Consider the following 26,616-nt stretch of genomic DNA (forward strand, 5'->3'; position numbering starts at 1 on the left):
CATGAGCAAATAGAAGCACTCAACTCTTCCCCCTCTAGTGAACTCAACTGGGTCACTCCACTATCCCTTCATTGATGTTTTGTTTTGTTGTCTGCCTCCCCCGTTAAGACTATGAGCCCATTGTTGGGCAGGGATTGTCTCTATCTGTGTTGAATTGAACATTCCAAGCGCTTAGTACAGTGCTCTGCACCCAGTAAAGGCCCAATAAATACAACTGAATGAACCTCCTACACTAACCCACAGCCCTGGATGAGTTGCACTGTCTACCTCCTTACCTCTTGTGGTCTAGCCACAGAGCTCTCCTGGTGGAAATCTAAATATCAGGCCAAACTCATCCACTTCAAGTTTGCTCTTGCATGATTTTATTCTGCCCTCTCCTCTGCCAAAACTTTTCTCCACCCTTATTGACACCCATTCCCATTGCCCTTGCCAATTGTTCCGGACATTTAACTCCCTCTTCAGACCCCCGTCCCCTCCCCATTCCTTGCCTCCAATGACCTGGTCACCTACATTATTAAGAAAATTGACACTATCAGGCGTGAGCTCCCTAAAATCTCCCATGCCCCTCCTCATTCCCTCCCGCTTCCAGCCCCATCTTCAACTCTCCCATTCTTCCCAGCAGTATCTCCAGAAGAGATCTCCTGCCTCTTCTCAAAAGCCACCCCTCAACCAGCACAACCGACCCCATTCCTTTGCACGTTATCAAAACTCTTCCCCCTCCCTTCTTGCCTCCCTAACAGCCATTTCAACTATTTGTTCTCCAATGGCTCCTTCCCCACTGTTTTCAAACATACCCATGTCTCCCCTATCCTAAAAAAACTCTCCCTTGACCCCATGGCTCCTAGCTATCACCCCATTTCTCTCCTGCCATTCCTCTCCAAACTGCTTCAGCAAGTTGTCTACACCTGCTGTCTCAAATTCCTCTCCTCCAATTCTCTCCTTGACTCACTCCAGTCTGGTTTCCATCCCCTTCATTCCACAGAAACCACCGTTTTGATGGTCACCAATTGTCTTTTTCTTCCCAAATCTGAAGGCCTCTACTCCATCCTAATCCACCTTGACCGCTGAGCTGTCTTGGACACAGTGGACCGCCCCCTTCTCCTGGAAACATTGTCCAACCTTGGCTTCACTGACTCTGTCCTCTCCTGGTTCACCTCCTATGTCTGTGGCTGTTCATTCTCAGTCTCCTTTGCGGACTCCTTCTCTGCCTCCAACCCCCTAATTGTTGGGGTTCCTCAAGGTTCAACCCTTATAGTCTCCATCTACACCCACTCCCTGGGAGAACTCATTCGCTCCCATGGCTTCAACTACCACCTCTATGCAGATGATACCCAAATCTACATGTCCAGCCCTAACCTCTCTCCCTCTCTGCATTCTCGCATTTCCTTCTGCCCTCAAGATATCTCTACTTGGATGCCCTCCCATCACCTCAAGCTTAACATGTCCTAAACAGAATTCCTTATCTTCCCTCCCAAACCTTGTCCTCCCCTTGACTTTCCCATCACTATAGATGGCACCACCATCCTTCCTGACTCACAAGCCCATATCCTTACTAATATCCTTGACTCCTCTCTCTCATTCAACCTGCATATTCAATCCTTTATTAAATCCTGTCGGTTCCACCTTCACAATGTAGCTAAAATCTGCCCTTTCCTCTATGTCCAAACTCCTACCACATTAATAAAATCATTCATCCTATCCCACCTGGATTACTGCTTCAGCCTCCATGCTGACCTCCCAGTCTCTCCCCACTCCAATCCATACTTCACTCTGCTGGCCAGATGAATTTTTCTACAAAATCGCTCAGGACATGTCACCCCACTCCTCAAAAGACTCCAGTCGTTGCCCATGCACCTCTACAACAAACAAGTACCCCTCACCATTAGTTTTAAAGCACTTCACCACCTTGCCCACTCCTACCTCAGCCCCCTACTCTCCTACTGCAACCCAGCCCGCACACTTTGCTCCTCTAGTGTTAACCTTCTCACTGTGCCTCCGTCTCGCCTGTCTCAGCGCCAACACATTGCCCATGACCTGCATCTGGCCTGGAATGCCCTCTCTATCAGAGAGATAATTACTTTCCCCCAACTTCAAGCCATTATTGAAGGCACATCTCCTCCAAGAGGCCTTCCCAGACTAAGGCCCCTCTTCCTCTTCTCCCACTCCCTTCTGGGTTGCCCTGACTTTTCTTTTCTTTGTTCTTCCCTGCTTCCCAGCCCCACGGCACTTATGAACATATCTGTAATGATGTCTGTCTCCCCTCCTCTAGACTGTAACCTCGTTGTGGTCAGGGAATGTATCTGTTTATATTGGTAGTGTACTCTCCCAAGTACTTAGTACAGTGCTCTGTACTCAGTAAACACTCAATAAATGCAACTGAATGAATGAATGAAGTGGTGGAGGCAGTATTAGCACCCATGACCATCTGACTCCCAGACCTATGCTCTACCCACTGTGTTTTGAAGTCATCGTCAACTCTTCACTCTCTTTCAGCTCTTATATTCAGCATGACCTAGAGAAAAAGAGCATGGGCCTGGTAGCCAGTGGGACCTTGGTTCCAATCCTGGCTCTGCCACTTCTCTGCTGTGTGACCTTGGGCAAGTCACTTCACTTCTCTGTGCCTCAGTTCCCTTATCTGCAAAATGGGGATTCAATACTTGTTCTCCCTGTGAGAGCTGATTATCCTGCATCTACCTCAACACTTAGTACAGTGTTTGGCACATAAAGTGTAAGTTGTAGACTGTAGACTGTTAAGTCTACCCTGTAGACTCTAGACTCTAGACTGTAAGTTGATTGTGGGCAGGGAACATGTCTACTAACTCTGCTGTATCAACTATACAAGAGCTCAAGAACTTAGCACAGTGCTCAGCACAGAGTAAGTGCTCAATAAATGCGACTAGCTGGACCTGGGTTCTAATCCTGCCTCTGTCACTTGACTGCTATGAGACCTTGGGAAAAGCACTTAACGTCTCTGTGCCAGAGTTACCCCATCTGTAAAATGGAGATTAAGACTGTGAACCCCATGTGGCACATGGACTGTGTCCAATCCAATTTGCTTGATTCCCCCTACTGTCAGTCTTATCCTGGTTCTCCTCCTGCCTCTCTTAGTGCTTCTTCTTGGGATCCTTCACCTCCAGCTCCTTCTCTGCTTCCTTCCCAACTAGTAACCTGGGAGACCTTAGACTTTGTGGAGGTTTGACCTAGATGCTGCTTCCTGTCAATCTTGGAAGTTCCTTCTGTGATCCAGGGGCCACTGTCCACTGTTGATAAAATGTCTAATGTGTCCAGAGTTGCAGATGTTAATATGAGGATGGGCAAAAGTCGAAAAGAATGAGAAAAAAGTTGAATTAATACTCCACTCCCATGATACATTTTTATGTGGTTTCTCTTGTGCACTCTGACCTTTCCAGGTACTGACACAAGATGTCACAGACCCTCTCTGTCATGGCTCATCAAGGGTCCACTCCAACATGGGACATCACAGATCTCCTCTGATATGGGATGGCATGGATCCCCGATGACACTTTTTAAAAATGGTATTTATCAAGTGCTTACTATGTGCCAAGCATTATACTAAATACTGGGGTAGATACAGGATAATGAGTTGGACACAATCCCTGTCTCACCAGGGTTCACAGTCAGAGTAGGAGGGAATAGGAATTAATTCCCTTTTACAGATAAGGAAACTGAGGCACAGAGAAATTAAATGACTTGCCCAAGATTACACAGAAGGTAAGTGGTAGAGCTGGGGCTAGAATTTAGATCCCCTGACTCCCAAGCCCGGGCTCTTTCCATGAAAGCAACCTGGCCTAGTGGAAATAGTCTGGGCTGGGGAGTCAGAGGATGTGGATTCTGATCCCAACTCTGCCACCTGTCTGCTTTGTGACCTTTGGCAAGTCACTTCAATTCTCTTCATCTATAAAATGGGGATTAAGACTGTGAGCCTCATGTGGGACAGGGACTGTGTCCAACCTGATTACCTTCTATCTACCCCAGTGCTTCAAGCACTTAGTATAGTGTTCTGCCTCACCCCAAATGTCCAATGACCAATCTCACTTCCCACCTGCCCAGTGACCTATCTCATCTCCGCCTGACCAGTGACCTGCCTCACCTCCACCTATCCAAAGACCCACCTGTCCAGAGACCTGTCTCACTAATACCTAATAATCAATCATATTTATTGAGTGCTCACTCTGTGCAGTAAACTGTACTAAGTGCTTGAGGATAAAACATGGCAGGGTTGGTAGACACACTTCAGCCCCACGGTGGGCTTAGGTTCGAGGGAGATTCAGACAGTAATACCAATAAATAATGACAGATATGTATGTAAATAATGTGGGGCTAAGGGAGGGGTGAATAAAGGACACAAATCCAAATTTAAAGGTGACACAGAAGGGAATGGGAGAAGAGGAAATGAGAGCTTAGCTGGGGAATGCCTCTTGGAAATGTGCTTTCCAAAGAAGAAGCATGTCCCAGTGGAAAAAGCATGGGCCTGGGAATCAGAGGACCTGGGTCCCAATCCCAAGTCTTCCCAATATTTGCTGTGTGATCTTGGGCAAATCACTTAACTTCCCTATGCTTCAGTTCTTCTGTTCTCCCTTCTACTTGGGCTGTGAGCCCCATGCTGGGCAGGGACTATGTCCAACCTAATTAACTTGTATTCATTCATTCATTCAATCATATTTATTGAGCCCTGTGGAAACCACCTCTTAACCAGCCTTACTGCAGCTTGTTTTCAATCTCTGTTTTGTATTATTTATCTTGTTTTCCTAAATCATGCTTCAGCCACACCCTCCCCCTGTCGTCAATTTCAGGCACACTCTGTGGTCCACTTAGAAAACTGAAAACTGGAGCCATACTAAGTTGGATTCTGTTGTTGGTGTGAAGGAGCACCAGCCCAGAACTGACTTTAAATAACTACCTCGGCCACCTTTCAGGGATGTGGTTGAGCTTCCATTTCGGGCAAGAGTCTATGTCTGTCCTCATCCCTAAAGATCTGTATTTAATATTGCAATAAACCCCTCTTTTGCAATGTTGTTGCTATATTACTGCTGCCAAGATGTGGAGCATCAGATGCTGGCATCAAAGCACCATCATCATATTCCTCCGAGATGGATGGGCCAGACACCCAACAGCGGGGGGACCAGGCCCTCAGTATTCAGGAGTCTGGTGGGTGTCCCACTTCCTTAGTGCCTCGTTCCTCTCCCATTCCCTGGGACTCAGTCACACTGGTGTTGCAGTGGTGTGACTATCTGGGATAAGGATTGTGTAAATGGACAAAATGCTCAATAAATACGATTGAGTGAATGAATGAATAAATGACCCTGGAATCCAGACCCTACTCTCTCCGGGCCAGACAACTGCCCTATCCACTGTCACCAGGTCCCCCTACTCCCTCAGGCCCAGCAACCTGCCCTATCCACTGTGCCCCAGAACCTCCTACTCCCAAAGGCCCAGCCACCTGCCCCAGCCATTGTCTTCCAGAACCCTCTGCTCCCCCAAGTGCCAACAACTAGCCCCGCTGCTGTCCCCCCAGAGCACTCAGCTCCCTCAGGTCCAGTCATCTGTCTCCCAGATCCCCCCTACTTCTGCAGGCTCAGCCACCAACAGCCTCCCTTTGCCCTCTCCCCTTTATGTTTGTCCCCTCACCCTCCCTGCCTCATCCCTCATCTCCTCACCCTGGTGATGTATCCCAGTCCAGATGGGGAACGGCTTTCAGACCAAGCCCTTCCTCATTCGCTCTCAAGATCATATGACAAACCAGAAAGCGTATAGGATGTGCTCCTCGATAAGCCCCCAGGCAGGGGAGGGGGCTGGGAGCTTAAAGGAGGAAGCCTTCCTCCGACCTCCCTCACTCCATCTGGCGGGTAGAAAGAATGGTGGTGGGTGGAGCAGTGGTGTCTCCATAGGGGCAGTGACATGGCCCAGAATGTCACCTACGCAGAACTCAACCTGGCGCAGAAAGCTCAGTCACACCAGGCCGAGACAGGCAGGGAAGCAGGAGGTAGGTGCTGTCTGCCCATCTCTCCCTGGGAAGATGTCTCCTGATCTCCCAACCTCGCCTATCCCCCGCCATCTATCTGTCTGCCTGTCTGCCCACCCCATCTGCCTGCCTCGAGGTGCTCTTTCCAGTCCTTACTTAATTCTTCTGCCCAGATCATTTTTCTAAATTAAATGTTGGGTCCAAGTCTCCCCACTCCTCAAGAACCTCCAGTAGTTGCCCTGCATCTAAGAGAAGCTTCTTACCATCAGCTTTGAAGCACTCAATCGCCTTGCCCCCTGCTACTTTACCTCCCTGATTTCCCAGTCCACACATTCGCTCCTCTTATGCCAATCTACTCACTGTGCCTCTACCTTATCCGTCTCAATGTCAACCACTTTCTCATGCTCTCCCTCCTGCCTGGAACTCCATTCCCCTTTATATCTAACGGACCATCACTCTTCCCCATCTTCGAAGGCCAACTAAAATCATACTTCCTCCAAGAAGCCTTCCCTGACTAATCCCTCATCCCCAGGCAGTACCCTCTGAGCACCCTCTGACACACCAACTCCACTCAGAGCCTTCCCATCTTTATTCTTATACTCTGTTCCTGCTACCTTCGGAAGGTTCCTGCTCGCTGCTGCTTAGAGAAGCAGCAGGCTTGGTGGAAAGAGGATGGGCTTGGGAGTCAGAGGTTGTGGGTTCTAATCCTGCCTCCGGCACTTGTCAGCTCTGTGACTGGGCAAGTCACTTAACTTCTCTGTGCCTCAGTTACCTCATCTGTAAAATGGGGGTTAAGAATGTGAGCCCCACGTGGGACAACCTGATTACCTTGTATCTCCCCCAGCGCTTAGAACAGTGCTTAGAACATAGTAAGCTCTTAACAAATGTCATCATCATCATTATTATTATTACCTGTAATTCATTTTAATGTCGGTCTAACTTGCTAGATTGTAAGATCCTGAGGGTAAAGTTTGTGTTTACTAATTCTTCTACTATCCCAGCTACTTAGTACAGTGTTCTGCACTCAGTATATGCTTGATAAATACCATCGATTAATTTATGGATTGATCTATTGTGGATCTGTCTCTCCGTCTGCCTGTCTGCCTGTCCTTGTCTCCATCTCTTTGGTTGTCTGCCTCAGAAAGTCAGTCGATCGTATTTATCGAGCTTTTACTGTGTGCAGAGCACATATTAAGCGCTTTGGAGAGTACGATATAAAAATATGACAGACACATTCCCTGCCCATAATGAGCTGACAGTCTAGAGGTTGGAGAATGAGCCAGAAACTCCTGCAGGAGGTTGGTGGAGCCTTCTCACCCTTTAGAACACTGGAACAACCATGGCCATGGCTGGGACTGTCGGCCTGAGCCACGAGCAACATGAAATTGCTCCTCTACTCTCAGGACCCAGTGGTCTTGTCATATTTTTCACTATCCTTGTCTGGTATATATATTGTTTCTATGGTTCATTTTTTTCTGCTTTCCTTATGGGTATTCCACCAATCCCCACTTTCCCCTTTTTCAAGGGACCCAGGAACTGTGACTCATTCTCATCCTTGAATTTTTTTCCTTGCGCTTAATACAGTGTCTTGCACCCAGTAGATGCTTAATAAGTACTATTACTACTTCTCTTGCTATTGCTACTAGCCACCCCCTGTCTGTTGTAGAAGTGTTAGTTGTGTGGTTGGTACTTTCGGCCTGAAACTTGGACGACCACGCTGTGGGGCCTGTGGCAAAGCGAAACATACAGGCGTACATACAGGCGTACACCACATCACCCTGCCCACCACCCTCCCAACACACACACACACACACACACAGAGATCACCAGAGAGCAGAGATAAAGAGGGCTGAGTCCCACCTGGGACCTCCTGTGTGAGTTGAGGGTAGCTACTGGGGGTGATCGAGAGTGATGGTTCCCCTTTCCTGTCTCTAGCTGGTGCCTGAAGTTGGCCGGGGGTGTGGGGCGGAGCAGTGTGGGAAAAGGACCTGGTAGGCAGGACTAGTAACCAGGGAAAGGTCCGCATGGATCAGAGCTCTGCAGAGAGCAGAGACAGAGAGTGCGGGGCATAGGGTGGAAGCAGAGGCTAGAGGCAGAGGTCAGATGTAGGGGGCAGAGGCAGAGACAGGAGGCAGGAGCCAGAGGCAAGGGGCAGAAACAGAGGGACAGAGGTAGGGAGGCAGTGGGAGCGCAGGCCCAGCAGCTGTTTGACACCAAAATCTTGCTCTGCCTTGGAGCCCAGAGAAGTCTCAGTGAAGTCGGCAGACCTCAGGCTGAGCACAGGGCCGAGCCATCTGGTGTGGATAAGAGGGACCGTGGACATCTAGGGTCACACAAGGGGAGGTGTCCAAAGTCTGGGGAAGACGGTGAGCTCCTCTGGGCTGGACGATGCCTGACCCATCAGGGGCACGCCCCAGAGGGCTAGAGTTATTGTAGAGGAACGGAGAATCTATCAGTTCATTTCATCATCCATAGTTTCCACTCTGCTTTACCGACTGGCTTTGTATTATACAATCTGTCACCCCCACTGAACTGTAAGGTCCTTGCGGGAAAGGAATTCTGAATGTTCCTAGATCCCAGCACCGCAAGGCCCCACATGCAGCAACCCAGGCTAGGGCTCTTACTCAGCACTAACTCTGTGCTAAGCACTGGGTTAAGCATTCAAGTAGTAGAGTCTCACTGTGCTCAAGGACCACTCTGGGTGAGTGAGATTGTGCTTGGGTGTCAGTGTCGCACCGAGAGCAACAGATAGAGACAGTCCCTGCCCATTGACGGGCTTACAGTCGAATTGGGGAAGACAGACAAAAACAATAGCAATAAATAGAATCAAGGTGATGTACATCTCATTAACAAAATAAATAGGGTAATAAAAATATATACAAATTAGTGGACGAGCACAGTGCTGAGAGGAGGGGAAAAGAGAGGGGGAGGAGCAGAGGTAAAAGGGGTGGCAAAGGGGGCTTAGCTGAGGGGAGGTGAAGGGGGTGGGTAGAGAGGCAGGGGAGGGAGCAGAGGGAAAAGGGAAGCTCAGTCTGGGAAGGCCTTTTGGAGGAGGTGAGCTCTCAGTAGGGCTTTGAAGAGGGGAAGAGAATTAGTTTGGCGGAGGTGAGGGGGGAGGGCATTCCAGGACAGTGGGAGGACTTGGCCCAGGGGTCGACAGCGGGATAGGCGAGAACGGGGGACAGTGAGGAGGTGGGCGGCAGAGGAGCAGAGCCTATAGGGCAGGCAGTAGAAGGAGAGAAGGGAGGAGAGGTAGGAGGGGGCAAGGTGATGGAGAACCTTGTAGCCCAGAGTGAGAAGTTTTTGTTTCGTGCGGAGGTTGATAGGCAACCACTGGAGGTTTTTAAGAAGGGGAGTGACATGCCCAGAGCATTTCTGTAGGAAGATGAGCCGGGCAGCAGAGTGAAGAATAGACTGGAGCAGAGAGAGACAGGAGGAAGGGAGATCAGAGAGAAGGCTGACACATTAATCCAGCCGGGATATTATGAGAGCCTGTACCAGTAAGATAGCTATTTGGATGGAGAGGAAAGGGCATATCTTGGCCATATTATAAAGGTGAGACCGGCAGGTCTTGGTAACAGATTGGATGTGTTGGGTGAACGAGAGAGTCGAGTCAAAGATGACACCGAGATTGCGGGCTTGAGAGACGGGAAGGATTGTTGTACCATCCACAGTGATAGGGAAGTCAGGAAGAGGACAGGGCTTGGGAGGGAAGATGAGGACCTTAGTTTTGGACATGTTGAGTTTTAGGTGGCAGGCAGACATCCAGGTAGAGACATCTTGGAGGCAGGAGGAGATACGAGCCTGAAGGGAAGAGGAGAGGACAGGGGCAGAGATGTAGATTTGTGTGTCATCTACATAGAGATGATAGTTGAAGCCGTGAGAGTGGATGAGTTCACCAAGGGAGTGAATGTAGATGGAGAACAGAAGAGGGCCAAGAACTGACCCTTGAGGAACCCCAACAGTTTGAGGATGGGAGGGGGAGGAGGAGCCTGCGAAGGAGACCGAGAATGAGCGGCCACAAAGATAAGAGGAGAACCAGGAGAGGACGGAGTCCGTGAAGCCAAGGTGAGATAAGGTGTGGAGGAGAAGGGGATGGTCAACAGCGTCAAAGGCAGCTGAGTGGTCAAGAAGGATTAGGATAGAGTAGGAGCCATTGGATTTGGCAAGAAGAATGGCATGGGTGACCTTTGAGAGGGCAGTTTCCGTAGAGTGGAGGGGACGGAAACCAGATTGGAGGGGGTCCAGGAGAGAATGGGAGTTAAGGAATTCTAGGCAGCAAGTGTAGACGACTCATTCTAGGACCTTGGAAAAGAAGGGTAGTAGGGAGATAGGGCGATAACTGGAAGGGGAAGTGGGGTCGAGAGAGGGTTTTTTTAGGATGGGGAGACATGGGCATGTTTGAAGGCAGAGGGGAAGAAGCCACTGAAGAGTGAGTGGTTAAAAATAGAAGTTAAGGAGGGGAAGAGGGAAGAGGCGATGGTTTTTATAAGATAAGCGGGTATGTGGGCCCGAAGCACAGGTGGAGGTGGTGGCACTTGCAAGGAGGGAGGAGATCTCCTCTGAGGATACTGCAGGGAAAGTATCCAATCATAGATTCAAATCCCGGCTCCGCCGCTTGTCAGCTGTGTGACTTTGGGCAAGTCACTTAACTTCTCTGGGCCTCAGTTTCCTCACCTGTAAAATGGGGATTAAGACTGTGAGCCCATGTGGGACAACCTGATCACCTTGTATCCTACCCAGCGCTTAGAACACTGTTTTGCACATAGTAAGCGTTAACAAATGCCATCATCATCATTATTATTATTATTATTATTAATACAACCACTCACCCTACATGCCTGGATTACTGCATCAGCCTCCTCGTTGACCTCCCAGCCTCCTGTCTCTCCCCACTCCAGTCCTTACTTCACTCTGCTACCCAGATCATTTTTCTACAAAAATGCTCAGGACATATTTCTCCACTCCTCACAAAACTCCAGTTATTGCCCATCCCCTTTCACATGGAACAAAAACTCCTCACCATTGGCTTTAAAGCACTCAATCACCTTGCCCCATTCTATCTCACCTTGCTGCTCTCCTACTACAACCCAGCCTGCACAATTTCCTCCTCTAATGCTAACCTTCTCACTGTGCCTTACTCTCATCTACCTCGCTGCTGACTCCTTGCCCACATCCTTCCTCTGGCCTGAAATGCCCTCCCTCCTCAAATCAGACAGACAATTACTCTCCTCACTTTCCTAGCCATTTTGAGGGTACATCTCCAAAACTATGCCCCCCTTTCCTCTTCTCCCACTCTCTTTTGCATCACTGTGACTTGCTCCCTTTGTTCATCCCCCCTCCCAGCCTCACAGCACTTAGTTACATATCTGTAATTTATTTATTTTTATTAATGTCAGTCTCCCCTGCTCTAGACTGTTAGCACATTGTGAGCAGGGAATGTGTCTGTTTATTGTTGCATTGTACTCTCCCAAGTGCTTAGTGCAACGTTCTGCACATAGTAAAGTAAGCACTCAATAAATACAACTGAATGAATGGGTGAATGAATGAATGACTGGCACCTGCTAGGTTATGTTCGCAGTGGTGGTGATGTTGAAGAGAGATCCCAGACAATTTGGACAAACACTGTCCACAGAGAGGTTACAGTCAACAGGGGGAGACAGACTTTGATTTATATAAATAAATTATAGAAATATCCATAAGTGTTGTGGGCCTGGAGGTGGGGCAATCACTAAATGCCTAAAGGACCACAGATTCAAGTGGATAGTTGATGCAGAAGGGAGAAGGAGCTGGCGAAAATAGGGCTTAAATTGAGGAAAGCTTCTTGGAAAATATGTGACCTCAATAATGCTTTGAAAGTAGGGAAGTGGATGTATGGCGTAAATAGAGGGGTAGGACATTCCAGGCCAGAGGAAAGATGTGGGAAAGTGGTTGGCAGTGAGACAGATGAGATTCGACACAGTGTATAAACTGGCACTAAAGGAACGAAGGATGTGGGTTTGATTGTAATGATAATTATACTAATGATAATCGTGTCATTTGTTAAGCACTCACTATGTGCCAGGCCTTATTCTAAATCATGGGATGGATAGAAGCACATAGGGTTGGACACAGTAACTGTCCCACATGGGGCTCCCAGTCATAATCCCCATTTTACAGATGAGAGAACTGAGCTCCAGAGAAGTTAAGTGATTTGCCCAAGATCACATAGCAAACGTGGTGGAGCCAAGATTACAACCCAGGTCCTCTTGACTCCCAGGCCCATGATTCATTCAATAGTATTTATTGAGCGCTTACTATGTGCAGAGCACTGTACTAAGCGCTTGGAAGGTACAAATCGGTAACAGATAGAGATGGTTCCTGCCCTTTGACGGGCTTACAGTCTAATCGGGGGAGACGGACAGACAAGAACAGAGGCCTTTGAAATGGAACAGAAGAAAGATAGCTTAGCTAGAAAGCAGCACCCCCTTACCTTGGGCAGAGTTCTATAGCTGCTTTCAAGAAGACGTCTCTGCCTGAGTAGCAGAATGAGTGCCCTCACCCATCTGCTGCTTTTCAATATAGTGCTTTGAACTGTGTGGAGAATGATTCTTTTATGGTATTTGTTAAGCACCCACTATGTACCAGGCACTGCACTAAGGTCTGGGGTAGAACTGAAAGAGAATGAGGCATTGGAATTATCATTCAGGACCTGACAGCTATCACGTTTGCTCCAAGGACTGGTTGCTGCATGGTAAAGTTCTGGCAGGTCCCTGAGCAGTGGTTCTCTGCTTAAAACTGAACCCAGGCCTCGCTCAAACTGAAAAAGGAAGAGGGTGGCTTAAAAGGTCACTTTGCTAAACACTCCTATGGAGTTTAAGGAGAGAAAGGGGCTTTTTATTCTCTAAAAATCATTCTAAATACTGAATTGTCCATTAAATTGTCCACTATAAATGAGAGTGGCTGCCAAAGAGTTTCCAATCACTCATAGGTCTTCCTCCACAGGAAAATGGGTGGGATTAGCTATTCCCAATCTATGCTGGCAAAGAACAGGCTCTTTTGCCTGTGGCATTCTTCCCTTCAGTCAGGAGTGGTCTTGGAAGAATTCCAGGTGGAGGCAGAAGAGTGATGGGAAATGGGATGCTACTGAGCCCAGTGAGTTACTTTCTGGGAGTGGGCCATTTCATGCAATCAGGGTGGTAATTTAATAGGTATGAATTGCACTCATGATCTATCCATTAGGCCATGTTGCTTCTCTAGTTGTAGTAGGAGATCATGAGATGAGGTAGAATGGGGTGAGCTGATTGAGAGCTTTAAAGCCCTTGGTAAGGAGTTTCTCTTTGATGCAGAGGTGGATAGGCAACCACCTGAAGGTCTTGAGGTGTGGCAAAACATGGACTGAATATTTCTGTAGAAAAATGATCTAGGGGGCAGCAGAATGAAGAAGGGACTCAAGTGGGGTGAGGTAGGATGGAGGGAGGTCTGCAAGGATACTGATGCACTAGTCTTGATGGGATAAGGTAAGTGCTTGAATCAGCGTGGCAGAGGTTTGAATGGAGAGGAAAGGGTGGAGTCTAGCAAAGGTTGAACCAACAGGATTTGGTGGCAGAATAAATATATGAATTGAATGAGAGAGATGAATCAAGGACAATGCCAATGTTATGAACTTGTGAGATAGAGAGGAGAGTGGTATTGTCTACAGTGATTGAAAAGACATGGGAAGGGCAGGGTTTATGTGAGAAGATGAGGAATTCTGTTTTGGACATGTGTAGTTTGATGTGTCAGTGGGGTGTGCAAGTAGAGATGCTCTGAAAGTTGGAGAAAATGTGAGCTTGGAAACAGAGAGAGATCAGGGCCGGCGATGTAGACAAGGGAATCATCCTTCTAGAGATGGTAGTTGAATCCATGGGAGCAAATGACTTCTCCAAGGGAATGGATGTAGATGGGGAACAGAACTGGACCCAGAACTGAGCCTTGAGGGACCTCCACTGTCAGAAAGTGAGAGGCAGAGGGGGAGTCCACAAAAGAGATTGAGAAGGAGTGGTCCAAAAGATAGGAGGAGAACCAGGAGAGGACCTTGTCAGTGAAGCCAAGTAGCCCCGGTGACAGGTCTAAAATCTCCCATGGAGAATGGGGTGAGGGCAGGGATGTAAATATCACTAAATTGAACTGAACAAAAGTGAACCAGCAGGACCTCTGGACTCCCAAGTGTCAGACCAACTGTTTCTAACGTTTCTGCTTGCCTGTCTTTCTGTCTGCCACCATGCCTGTCTGCCACCTGTTGGTCCGTGTGTCTCTTGGCCTTCCCCATTTCAGCACTCTCCTTACCCTATCCCCAGGCGCCATCTATGCAGAACTGAAGAACCCAGCCCCACCCTCACAGTCTCCACAGATCTCCTCTAACCGCGGTAAGTTCCAGGTTCTGGAAGAGTTCAGACAGGTGAGTCAGACTGGCCCTGGATATCTTTATGCGACTCGGTTTGCCCAGAATCCCAGCTCTCTGTATCCTTGGGCCAGTTCCCCAAGTCTTTGTCCAGATTGTCCTGATTTCCCATGGTTAGTCAGTACTGTATCAGGGCCAGTCATTCGTGTGGGGGTGTGCAGAGGCCTAGGGGCATGGGTACAAGACCTGAGCTCCTTAGTACACCCAGCAAAGGGCTCGGGCACCCCAGTGATCATGGGAAAGGAACAGGTGGGGGTTATGGGATTGGGACTTGACAGCATCATCAACCTGTCAATCAGTCAAGAAACAAATAGTCAATCAATCAAGACTATTTATTGAGCACTAATTCTATGCAGAACATAGTACCAAGCACTTGGGATGGTAGAGTTAGTAGACATATCAAACCTTTCTCATTCAGTAGTATTTACTGAGCGCTTACTGTGTGCAGAGCACTGTGCTAAGCACTTGAAAAGTACAATTCAGCAATAAACTCTGCCCTCAGGGAGTTTACAATCTGTCAGAGGAAACAGACACAAAATAAATTACAGGCGAGTTAGTGCTAGAGGGCCAGGTGAGGGCCAGGTGAAGAGGGCCTCTTCAGTGCCAAGAGGGCAGAGGAAATATTTTAAGGACAATGTAAAACAAAGCCCCAGACAGTGCTGCACCCCAGCTGAACACGGAGTCAGTGGCTGAGGACAGACCAACAGGGCCCATTGCCCTCAAGGAGAGAGTGGCTCCCTTGGAGCAAAAGCTATTTTTGGAAAGAGCAACAAGGAGCCAAAGAGTAAATAATGCAATAATGCAAACAATCAATCATATTGATTGAGTGCTAACTATTTAATCCACCAAAGGTTTTCACAGGGGGAGTTAACAGGCAGTGGTTCAAGTTAAATAAAATCAAAGACAAAAGGAGGGGAAGAGTGGGGTTGACAGGTCTTATGTGGTCCTGCAACAGGGGATCTGGGTCACACTCAGGCACTAGAACAGTGCTCTGCACATAGTAAGCACTCAGTAAATATCACTGATTGATTGAGGGAGGACTCTGGGGCATGAGGATGGACTAAGTGACTACACTGATGACTCTGAACAAGGAGTGAGGGGGGTGATTGGCCTCTCTGACACAAACTAGGGCTCTGGATACAGACCCTTCCCCCGGACTCTGCTTCTCCAGCTCTGTGTCCACCCCTGCCCTGACCTCTATGACTGACGGACACTCAAAGTCGAAATTTCTGGCCTTGGATCTCCCCATCTGCCCCACGGGGAAGGACGTGCAGAGCCTAGGGCACTCTAAGGATGAGAACCCAGCAAGCAGGATGACCAAGCGCTGGCTCCATCAGGGATCAGTCAGGCCTGGGATAAGGACTGGGGACACAGGTCACTCCTTTGACTCCTATGCAGAGCAGGCCACGTCCCAGGCCTGTCCAACATCTCTGATCTCTGTTCCTTTTCCAGGAAACCTTTATCAGGAACTGAATATCGATGATGGAGGCAGGTCCCACACCAAGCCAGGTGCGTGTTTCCTCTGGATGGGATTTAGGAGCTCGGGCTCGGGGAGTGAGTGTTGAGGAAGATTCCTCTCTCCTGCACTCTCAGAGGGTGACACTGAGATTTGGGCATGATTGTGTCCATATCAGGAGGATCCTGAAATTAACAAACTGTTAGGCTGGAAAGAGTTAGAGTCCCTAATCCTGCTAAGCAGAGCTGTGCCCAGTGACCCAGGAAGAGCTGTGCCTGAGCTCCAGGCAGAACTGTATCCAGTGTCCCAGGCAGAGCTATATCCAGAGCACCAGACAAAGTTGGGTTAAATGCAGAGATGTCAGGGTTTGGAGTAATAATAATAATAATAATAATAATGTTGGTATTTGTTAAGCGCTTACTATGTGCAGAGCACTGTTCTAGGTGCTGGGGTAGATACAGGATAATAAAGTTGTCCCACGTGAGGCTCACAGACTTAATTCCCATTTTACAGATGAGGGAACTGAGGCACAGAGAAGTTAAGTGACTTGCCCATAGTCACACAGCTGACAAGTGGCAGAGCAGGTATTTGAGCCCATGACCTCGGACTCCCAAGTCCGGGCTCTTTCCACTGAAGCACACTTCTTCAGTGAACCCTGTCATCCTGCAAACTGTCCCTGTGAAATTGGGTAGGGACTCAGAAATCTTCATGGCAGTTTGAAAGAGTCTTCCAAATGATGGTGGAGCTTGAGAGTCACCTAGGCCAAGCCAATGGCCTATGTGGCCAGGCACAAGCCACCAGGAATGCCAATGGCCCAGGAAAGATCAGACAAAACTCCCTAATCCCCATCAGTCATGTGTGGCTGGACACAAGGCTTCTGCTTCCACATATTAGCCACAGGAGAGAGACCGGGGACCCTAATTGATGCACTGACCACTGGGATTTAGGCTCAGGGTCACCAGGGTCAACCTCCAGCATCCCAGACAACCCGTAATGTCCATTGGTGAGATTGGCATATGTATGTAATTTATTTATATTAATGTCTGTCTCCCCCTCGAGACTGTAAGCTCATTGTGGGCAGGAAATGTGACTACCAACTCTTTTGTACTGTACTCTCTCAAGTACTCAGAACAGTGCTTTGCATAAAGGAAGTGCTTAGTAAATACCAATGATGATTGGCAATCTGTCCACGTCTACCATAGACAGACATCAAGATCTTGATAATAATTAATGTTTTCTTAATTCGATATCAATGAAAACAACTCTGATTCAAAGCACCCATTCCCTGGATCTGATTCATTCCCACCACGGAGGGTTCTATGTATTTCATTCATTCATTCATTCATTCATTCATTATTTATTGAGTGCTTGCTGTGTTCAGAGCACTGTACTAAGTTCTTGGGAGAGCACAATACAACAGTAAACAGACATCCCCTGCAGACGTTCCAGAACTCATATTCTTCTGTTTTTTCCCCTGTTTTGTCAGGGTGCCCCAGATTCCAGTTTCACCCTGAGTCCTTCAGAAGCAGGGTCTTTTAGCAACCTTTTTTCTCCTTAGGGGCAGGAGAGTCTCTCCTCCGGAGTCCTAACTCTGGACCTTGACACTCCGAGGCAACCAAACCCTAATCCTCTCCATTATTTCCTGCAATCCCATGTCTGAACCAGGTCCACAACACGAGCTCTCCCTATGTCCTGCTTTCCCAGGCAAACAGCTCTCTTCCTCTCATCTCAAGATGACCAAAGTCTTTCCTTTGCCCTCCTTCTCTGGCCCAACTGTTTCGTGCCCAATCTGTCTCCCAGTTTGGCTTTGCTAAGTATTTACACTTGCCTCAGGAAAGGACATCAAGGAGTGACTCTTCTGACTTCTTTTTCCCTCTCCTACTTGTGAAGGCCAGTGGAACTGGTCATCACATACCTGGCCTCCAGTTGTGCCCCTCACACAGGAATAACTCACAGGCTGAGTTTTATCTTTCTTCTATGACTGGAGTTTCAGACCCCTGACTTTGCCCCTGGACCTGCCCCTCACACAGGAAGAACTCACAAGGCCCTCACACTGACATTTCAGATGCCCCAGCTCTACCCCTTCCTTGCCCCTACTGGCCCCATTCCTTGCTCAGGAAGAATCATGGGCCAGAGGCTATTCCTCCCTTCAGACTTGCGGGCTTCTGGCCCTATCCATGGTTCAGACCCTTGGCACTTTCTAGATTTCACATCCTCAGCCATATCCAAAGTTTGGACCCCCAGTCCTGACCCTCACGCAGGAAGAACTCATGTACTGGGGGCTATCTCTCCCCTCAGGCTTGTGGTTCAGACCCCCAGGCCTTTCCACATTTCAGACCCCTGTTTCTGTCCTCAGGTCAGATCCCTAGCCTTGTCCAAAGTTCAGACCCCCAGTCCTGACCCTCACACAGGAAAAACTCAAGGGCTGGGCTCTCTCTCTCTCCCCTCAGGCTGGCGGTATGGGGCCTGGGCCTGGATCCTGGCCGGGTTCGCTGGGGTCCTGTTAGTGTCAGTGACCGTGACCTTGATTGTGAAATGTAAGTCCTGCTGCCTCACTCAAGGGTCTGGGAGAGGGGTGGTGGCAGAACGAGGGCCTGAGGGACCAGGGCAGAGGAGGAAGATGAGGGCTTCAGGGTATGGGGTAGGGGGACAAAGGAACCCAGGACTCAGAAAAGTCAGAAGAAAGCCAACAAGATATCTTCAAGGGGAAACTGAGGGACCAACTGGTCCCTGAGGTCTCTGAGAAGGGGGCACGACTGAGCGATGGTTTCAAAGCCTCAGACCATCGGCACCTGAGACCCGAGACAGGGCCCCCAAATCTGAGGTTAAACCCAGTACCTTTCCCCTTCCCAGTCCCAGGAAATACAAGAGAGAGCCAGGAGTGGTAGGACTGTGGGGAGAGGGGTTGGGGGATGAGTGTTGGGTGGGGCTGGGGTGGGGAGGGGAGAAGAGAGACAGATGGCTCACAGGCTCCTTTCCCCATTTTCACTTCAGATTACCTACAGATTACCTGACAAATTGTCCCGGAATGTCAAGTGCGGGGGGGGGGGGGGGGGTGTGTGTGTGTGTGTGTGTGTGTGTGTGTGTGTGTGTGTGTGTGTGTGTGTGTATGTGTGTGTGTGTGTGTATGTGTGTGTAACAATAATAGTAATTATAAGAAAAATAATGATAGTATTTGTTAAGTGCTTACTTTGTGCCAAGCACTGATCTCAGTGCCGGGATAGATGCAAGGTAATCAGGTTGTCCCATGAGGGGCTCACAGTATTAATCCCCAATTTACAGATGAGGTAACTGAAGCACAGAGAAGTTAAGTGACTTACCCAAGGTCACACAGCAGACAAGTGGTGGGGGCAGGATTAGAACCTGTGACTTCTGACTCCCAAGCCGGGGCTCTTTCCACTAAGCCTCCCTGCTTCTCTGAACAGGATTGTCCCCAGGACATCAGTAGTTCCAGGATTGACTCCCTGGGCAGAGGAGAACCCTGAGTGCACAGGTCCTTCCAGCAAAGGATTCTGCAGGGGCAACCCATTGGCTGGATCCCAGATTTGGGGTGGGACTCACACCTGGTCATTAGCTCCATTCTGGACATCCTGTGGGCAGCTGGCTATATGGAGATGGTCACTGTGGCAACAACATGTGGTCCAGCAAAAGAGAAGGAGCCATGAACCCTGGGGCTGTTTACAGGCTATAGGGGACCCTCTCCGTGTGTGTATGGGAAAGGAGGGGTCTCAGTCTCTTTCCCCTCATATCCACCATAAGGAGGCTTGGCCCAGGGAGTTGTGTCCAAGGGATGAGGGGAGCTGTGGACTCCTGGACATTCAGATTAAGCGACGCAGCCTCGGCTGTGAGCAGGATTCCCAAACCATAGAATCGGGGAGCGACTGACCTCCGGTCTGCCCTGTCTGTCCCAAATTGACCGCTTCCCACAGACCTGCCTGTGCTGTGTCTGCCTTGTGTTCAATCGCTCCCTCCCTCACTCCTCTGTGTCCCCAGTTTTGTTGGTCAGCCATCAGACCCAAGACAGCAGAGCCTCCAGCCCAGGAAATGCTCAGTCTAAGGGCCACACACATCTGTGAGGTCACTGGGGTCCCTGGAGTCACTCCCAGGTTTGTCACTGAGGGGCAACCCCAGTCCTGGTTCCCCAGGGACAGTCTGATCGGGCCATGGATTGAGCCCTCACACTTGTGTCGTCAGCTGAACCCTTCCCCTCTACCTGTGAGTGGGGCCAGCTGCCACCTCAGTCCGGGGAAAGTGATCCCACAGGTCCTGCCCCGTTGGGGTCCGGGGAATCATCTGATGCTTCGGGTGGGTTAGGTAGATGAGCAGCAGAGCAGCTTTTCAACGAGCTGCTGTTTCTCCAGGTCATGGGTTCCGGGGGCGGGGGTCAGGGATCCCGAGGAGCCACGAGCAGTCTCAGGGATCTCAGCAATTCTCAGGACTCTCTCCTGCCAGCCTAGGGGTCACCACCAAAAGAGACTTTGGAGTCCAGGGTAGACCCTCCCCAAAACTCTGGGGAAGCTCAGACTGAACAGCAAGCACTTTCTGTGCTCGGAGCACTAAACTGGACACCCAATGTGCCAGACTATACAGACTATACCAGACACCCTCTGTGTGCAGAGCACTGTACTGGATACCAATTGGGGGCAGACCACTGTACTGGGCACCATTGTCCACAGAGCATGGTAGTGGACATCCAGTGCATGCAGAAGGCTGAACTGGACACTTACTGTGTACAGAGCACTGTACTGAGCACGCACTGTGTGTACAGCACTGTACTAGATACCTACTGTAAATAGTGTATTGAACAAAGCATCTACTATAGAGTACAATACTGAGTGTCTTCCTGGTGCAGACTGTTGTACTGGGCACGTAGAGTGCATAGACTACAGTACCATTTACCCACTGGGTGCCAAGGGTTGTATTAGTGTGTGCCCAGCACTTTCATCATAATGCTACGGGATGTACTGAACTAAGCATAGAAAAAGAAGAGCAGAAACCTAAGGAAAGTTCCCTGTCCCCAAGAAACTTCCACTCTAATGGGATGGGCAGATGTAAAAATTTAAATAGTTAACATAAATAATTGAATATTTAGCAGTTGAATTTAGATATAGACACAAGTGCTGTAGCTGTGGGGTTGCTATCCTACATGAAGTTGTGAGTCAGTTGGGGAAGAGAAGCAGCGTGGCTAAGTGGAAGGAGCACGGGCTTGGGACTCAGAGGTCATGGGTTCGAATACCAGCTCTGCCACTTATCATCTGTGTGACTGTGGGCAAGTCACTTAACTTCTCTGTGCCTCAGTTACCTCATCTGTAAAATGGAAATTAAGACTGTGAGCCTCACGTGGGACAACCTGATTATCCTGTAAATCTACCCCAGTGCTTAGAACAGTGCTTTGCACATAATAAGAACTTAACAAATATTATAATTATTATTATCATTAAGCTTTTAATATGTGGCAGCCACTATACTAAGCTTAGAACAGTGCTCTGCACATGGTAAGCGCTTAACAAATACCAACATTATTAAGTCTGGTTTAAGAGGTGAAATTCAAGAAGCATTTTAGAGTAGAGGGAGAGCTGTGGTCTGCCGCATTTATTGAGGGGAACAAGTCCAGGACTGAAGAGCAGTGAGAGAGATGTATTTGAGACTGGGGAATAGAGAGTGAGGTACAGTTGGAAGGATGAGTGGAGCGTGGGAGGAGGGAATCCTTGGGCTGCAATGGAGCAGAAAAATAGAGGGCACAGTGAGAGAGGGTAGGAAGAGGGGGACATAGTGGAAGACCTTGAAGCTGATGGGAGAACAGTTCTTTTTTAATGGGGACAGTAATGGGATGCCATTGGAGGCTCCTGAGCTGGGAGTGATGTGTTCTAAGCAGCATGGTGTAGTGGATAGAGCACAGGCCTGGGACTCAGAAGAACATGGGTTCTAATCCCGGCTCCGCCCCTTGTCTGCTGTGTGACCTGGGGCAAGTCATTTCACTTCTCTATGCCTCAGTTACATCATCTGTAAAATGGTGATCAAGACTGTGAGCCCCATGTGGGACAGGGACTGTGTCCAACCCGATTCGCTTATATCCACCCCAGCGCTTAGTATGGTGCCTGGCATATACTAAGCGGTTAACAAATACAATAAGTATTACTTTTATTAATAATAATAGATAGAGTTCTAGGAAAGTGATCAGGGCAGCTATATGTGTGGCAGAGCTTAAAGAAGGCAAGGTTGCAGGCCAGATGGGTGGGAATGGGTACTTCGTTTATGTTCCCATATCCCATTGCTCCTTTCCTGGGCCTGATGGAGTCTCCAGAAAGGCCTCAATTCATTCATTCATTCAATCATATTTATTAAGCTCTTACGGTGTGCAGAGCACTGTACTAAGTGCTTGGGAAAGTACAATTCAACAATAATGAGTGACAATCTCTGCCCACTATGAGCTCACAGTCAAGGGTGGGGACATCAATAGAAATAAACATCACAGACTTCAATAGAAATAAACAGACATCAGTATAAATTAATAAAATTACAGATATAAACATAAGAGCAAGTTGGAGTGACACAGAAGGGAGTGGGAGATGAAGAAAAGTGGAACTTAGTCTGGGAAGTCCTCCTGGAAGAGATGTGACTTCAATAAGTCTTTGAAGGAGGGGACAGTAATTGTCTGGCAGATTTGAGGTGGGAGGGTGTTCCAGGCCGGAGGTAATAATAATAATAATAATGGTGGTATTTGTTAAGCGCTTTCTATGTGCAAAGCACTTTTGTAAGTACTGGAGGGATACAGGCTGATCAGGATGTCCCACGTGGGGCTCACAGTTTTAATCCCCATTTTACAGCTGAGGAAACTGAGGCACAGAGATATTAAGTGACTTGCCCAAAGTCACACAGCTGGTAAGCGGCAGAGCCGGGATTAGAACCCATGACCTCTGACTCCCAAGCCCGGGCTCTTTCCACTGAGCCATGCTGCTTCTCTGTAGGTAGAATGGGGTCTAGGGGTCTGTGGAGGGACAGGTGAGATTGAGATTGAGAATTGAGATTGAGAAGGTTGCACCATTCATTAATTCATTCATTCAATAGTACTTATTGAGGGCTTACTATGTGCAGAGCACTGTACTAAGCGCTTGGAATGTACCATTTGGCAACAGATAGAGACAGCCAGAGGAGCAAAGTGTGTGGGCTGGGTTGCAGAATGAGAGAAGTGAGGTGAGAAGGAGGGGGCAAGGTGACAGACTGCTTTAAAGCCAATGGTGAGGTGTTTTAGTGTCCCTGAAATGGAAGCAGGAGGGGCCCTGTCTGACCCCAAGCCGGGGCAGAACAGATCCCGGCCAGGAGCTCGCTCTATCAAGAGGTGAAGACGTGTCCCGCTTGAGTGTCCCCTTGGGCAGAGGAAAGGGAAAATTCTCTGCATATCCCATTCTGATGATGTCTCCTCTCCTGTTCCTCTCTGCAGCTCTCCTGAACTCCCAGACCCAGACAACTGCCATCAACTCCAACTCCACCAATCTGACCACCCTGACCTTCAGGACCCCCCAAACCACCCAGCCCTCCTGGACCACCCAGATCTCAGACTGCACCCCAGGAGGTAACCGTGGGATTCTCATTCAGAATCTGGTTTCAGCTAGAAACCTAGAAATTTCTGAACAATCTGGAAATAATAATGTTGGTATTTGTTAAGCGTTTACTATGTGCCGAGCACTGTTCTAAGCGCTGTTCTAAGCGCTGGAAATGTGATACCAGGGGCTGGGCATCAGGAGGCTGGGCATCAGGAGCCTGAGATCCCTCTGTTGGTGGGGGTCTTTCTCTAGAGGGGAAGTATCTCCTAGGGCTAAAGGTTGCTCTGAATCCCATTTTTGCCACCTCTCTCTCCTTCCTCCTCCTTTCTGCAGTGTCAGGCCCCTCCCAGCCCCTTGCTGTTGTCAAGACCCTCACACCCTCCGGGGCCACCTCAGAGCGTTTCCCTCAGATCCCCATTCAGTAGAGCAAGCAGGAGGGTCAGTCCATGCCAGTGCTCCAGATGAGGGTTTGGGTGATTGACTCAGGCTGATCTGGGATAATAATAACATTATTAATACCAATAATAATATGAGTATTTGTTAAGTGGTATTGTATTAAGCAGTAAGTATTTGTAAGGAAGCAGCGTGGCTTAGTGGAAAGAGCACGGACTTTGAAGTCAGAGGTCATGGGTTCTAATCCCAGCTATGCCACTTATGAGCTGTGTGACTTTGGGCAAATCACTTAACTTCTCTGTGCCTCAGTTACCTCATCTGTAAAATGGGCATTAAGATTGTGAGGCTCACATGGGACAACCTGATGACCCTGTATCTACCCCAGGGCTTAGAACAGTGCTTTGCACATAGTAAGAACTTAACAAATATTATAATTATTATTATCATTAAGCTTTTAATATGTGGCAGCCACTATACTAAGCTCTGGGTTGGATAATTGGGTTGGACACAGTCACAGCCAGTCAGTCAGTTGTATTAATTGAATGCTTACTGTGAACAGAGCACTGTACTAAGCACTGGGTCGTGTACAATACAATAATAAACTAACAAATTCCCTTCCCACAACGAGCTTGCAATCTATAGGGGGAGACAGACGTCAATATATATAAATAAATTACAGATACAGACATAAGTGCTGTTGGCTGGGAGAGGGGATGAACAAATTAAGCACTTAATGTGTGCCAAGCACAGTGCTAAACACTGGGATAGTTACAAGTTAATCAACATTGAACTCACACTCTTAATCCCCATTTTTCACATATGAGATAACTGAGGCACAGAAAAGTAAAGTGGGTTGCCCAAGTCACACAGTAGACAAATGGCAGAGCTGGGATTAGAACCCATGATGTGGCTCAGTGGAAAGAACACGGGCTTGGGAGTCAGAGGTCGTGGGTTCTAATCCCAGCCCTGCCATTTGTCAGCTGTGTGACTTTGGGCAAGTCACTTAACTTCTCTGTGCCTCACTTACCTCATCTGTAAAATGGGGATTAAGACTGTGAGCCACACGTGGGACAATCTTGTATCTCCCCCAGTGCTTAGAACAGTGCTTGGTACTTAGTAAGTGCTTAACAAATACCATCATCATCATCGTCATTATTATTATTATAATTATTCTGACTCTCAGGCCAGTGCTGTATCCACTACGCCACGCTGCTTCCCTAATAAAGTGAGCAAGTCAGGCAACTCGGAAGGAAGTGGGAGAAGAGGAAAGGAGAGCTTAGTCAGGGAAGGCCTCTTGGAGGAGATGTGCCTTCAATAAGACGATGAAGGGGGAGAGAGTGATTGTCTGTTGGACTTGAGGAGAGAGGGCGTTCTCAGCCAGAAGCAGGAGATGAGCGAGAAATCAGCAGTGAGATGGACAAGAACAAGGAACAGTGAGAAGGTTAGCATTAAGACCGTGAGCCCTAAGTCTGACAGGGGCTGTGTCGAACCTGATTTGCTTGTAGCACACTAGAATTATTCTTCTTATTCTTATTAGAGGAACATAGTGTATGGCTGGGTTGTTGTAGTCATTCATTCATTCATTCATTCATATTTATTGAGTGTTTACTATGTGCAGAGCACTGTACTTAGCCCTTGGAAAGTAAAATTCAGCCTTAAATGAGACAATCCCTGCCCAAACCGGTTTACAATCTAGAGGGGGGGAGATAGACATCAAAACAAGTAAACAGGCATCAATATAAACAAATGGAATTATATGTATATATACACCAAAACAAGTCAAGAGGCACTTATATAAATACATTGAATTATGGATTTGTACCTATATAAGCGAGTGCTGTGGGGCAGGGAGGTGGGTAGAGCAAAGGGAATGAGTCAGGGCAACGGGGAAAGAAGGGGAGCTGAGAAAAAGAGGGGCTTAGTGTGGGAAGGCCTCTTGGAGGAGGTGAGCTTTCAATAGGGCTTTGAAGGGGAGAAGTTGATTCTTTAGTGGATTTGAGGAGGGAGGGTGTTCCAGGCCAGACGTAGGATGTGGGCCAAGCGCTGACAGCTGGACAGGTGAGAATGTGGCCCAGTGAGAAGGTTAGCATGAGAGGAGTGGAGTGTGAGGGCTGGGATGTAGAAGGAGAATAGCTAGGTGAGGTAGGAGGGGGCAAGGTGATTGAGTGCTTTAAAGCCAATGGTGAGGAAATTCTGTTTGATGCAGGGGTGGATGGGCAACCACTGATGGTGCCTCGTTCTTGTCTGTCCCACCAATGACCCCTGGCCCACATCCTACCACTGACCTGTAATGCCCTCCCTGCTCACATCCGCCAAACTCACTCTCTTCCCATCTTCAAAGCCCTATTGAGAACTCACCTTCTCCAGGAGGCCTTCTCAGACTGAGCCTTCCCTTTCCCTCTGCCCCTCCTCCCTGCCCCATTCCCCCTCCTACCTCCCTCTGCTCTACCCCCTTCTCTTTCCCAAAGCACTGGTGTGTATTTGTATATATAATTTCTCTATTTTATTAATGATGTGTATATAGCTATGATTCTATTTATCTTGATGGTATTGATGCTTGACTACTCATTTTGTTTTGTTGTCTGTCTCCCCCTTTTAGACTGTGAGTCCTTCGCTGGGCTGGGATTGTCTCTATCTGTTGCCAAATTGTACATTCCAAGTGCTTAGTACAGTGCTCTGCGCACAGTAAGCACTCACTAAATGAGATTGAATAAATGAATGAAAGTTCTTGAGGAGTGGGGAAATGTGACCTGAACTTTTTTTGTAGAAAAATGATTGGGGCAGCAGAGTGAAGTATGGCCTGGAGAGGGGAGAGACA

Source organism: Ornithorhynchus anatinus, chromosome 2 (genome assembly GCF_004115215.2).
Source record: "Ornithorhynchus anatinus isolate Pmale09 chromosome 2, mOrnAna1.pri.v4, whole genome shotgun sequence".
In the NCBI taxonomy this organism is placed as follows: domain Eukaryota; kingdom Metazoa; phylum Chordata; class Mammalia; order Monotremata; family Ornithorhynchidae; genus Ornithorhynchus; species Ornithorhynchus anatinus.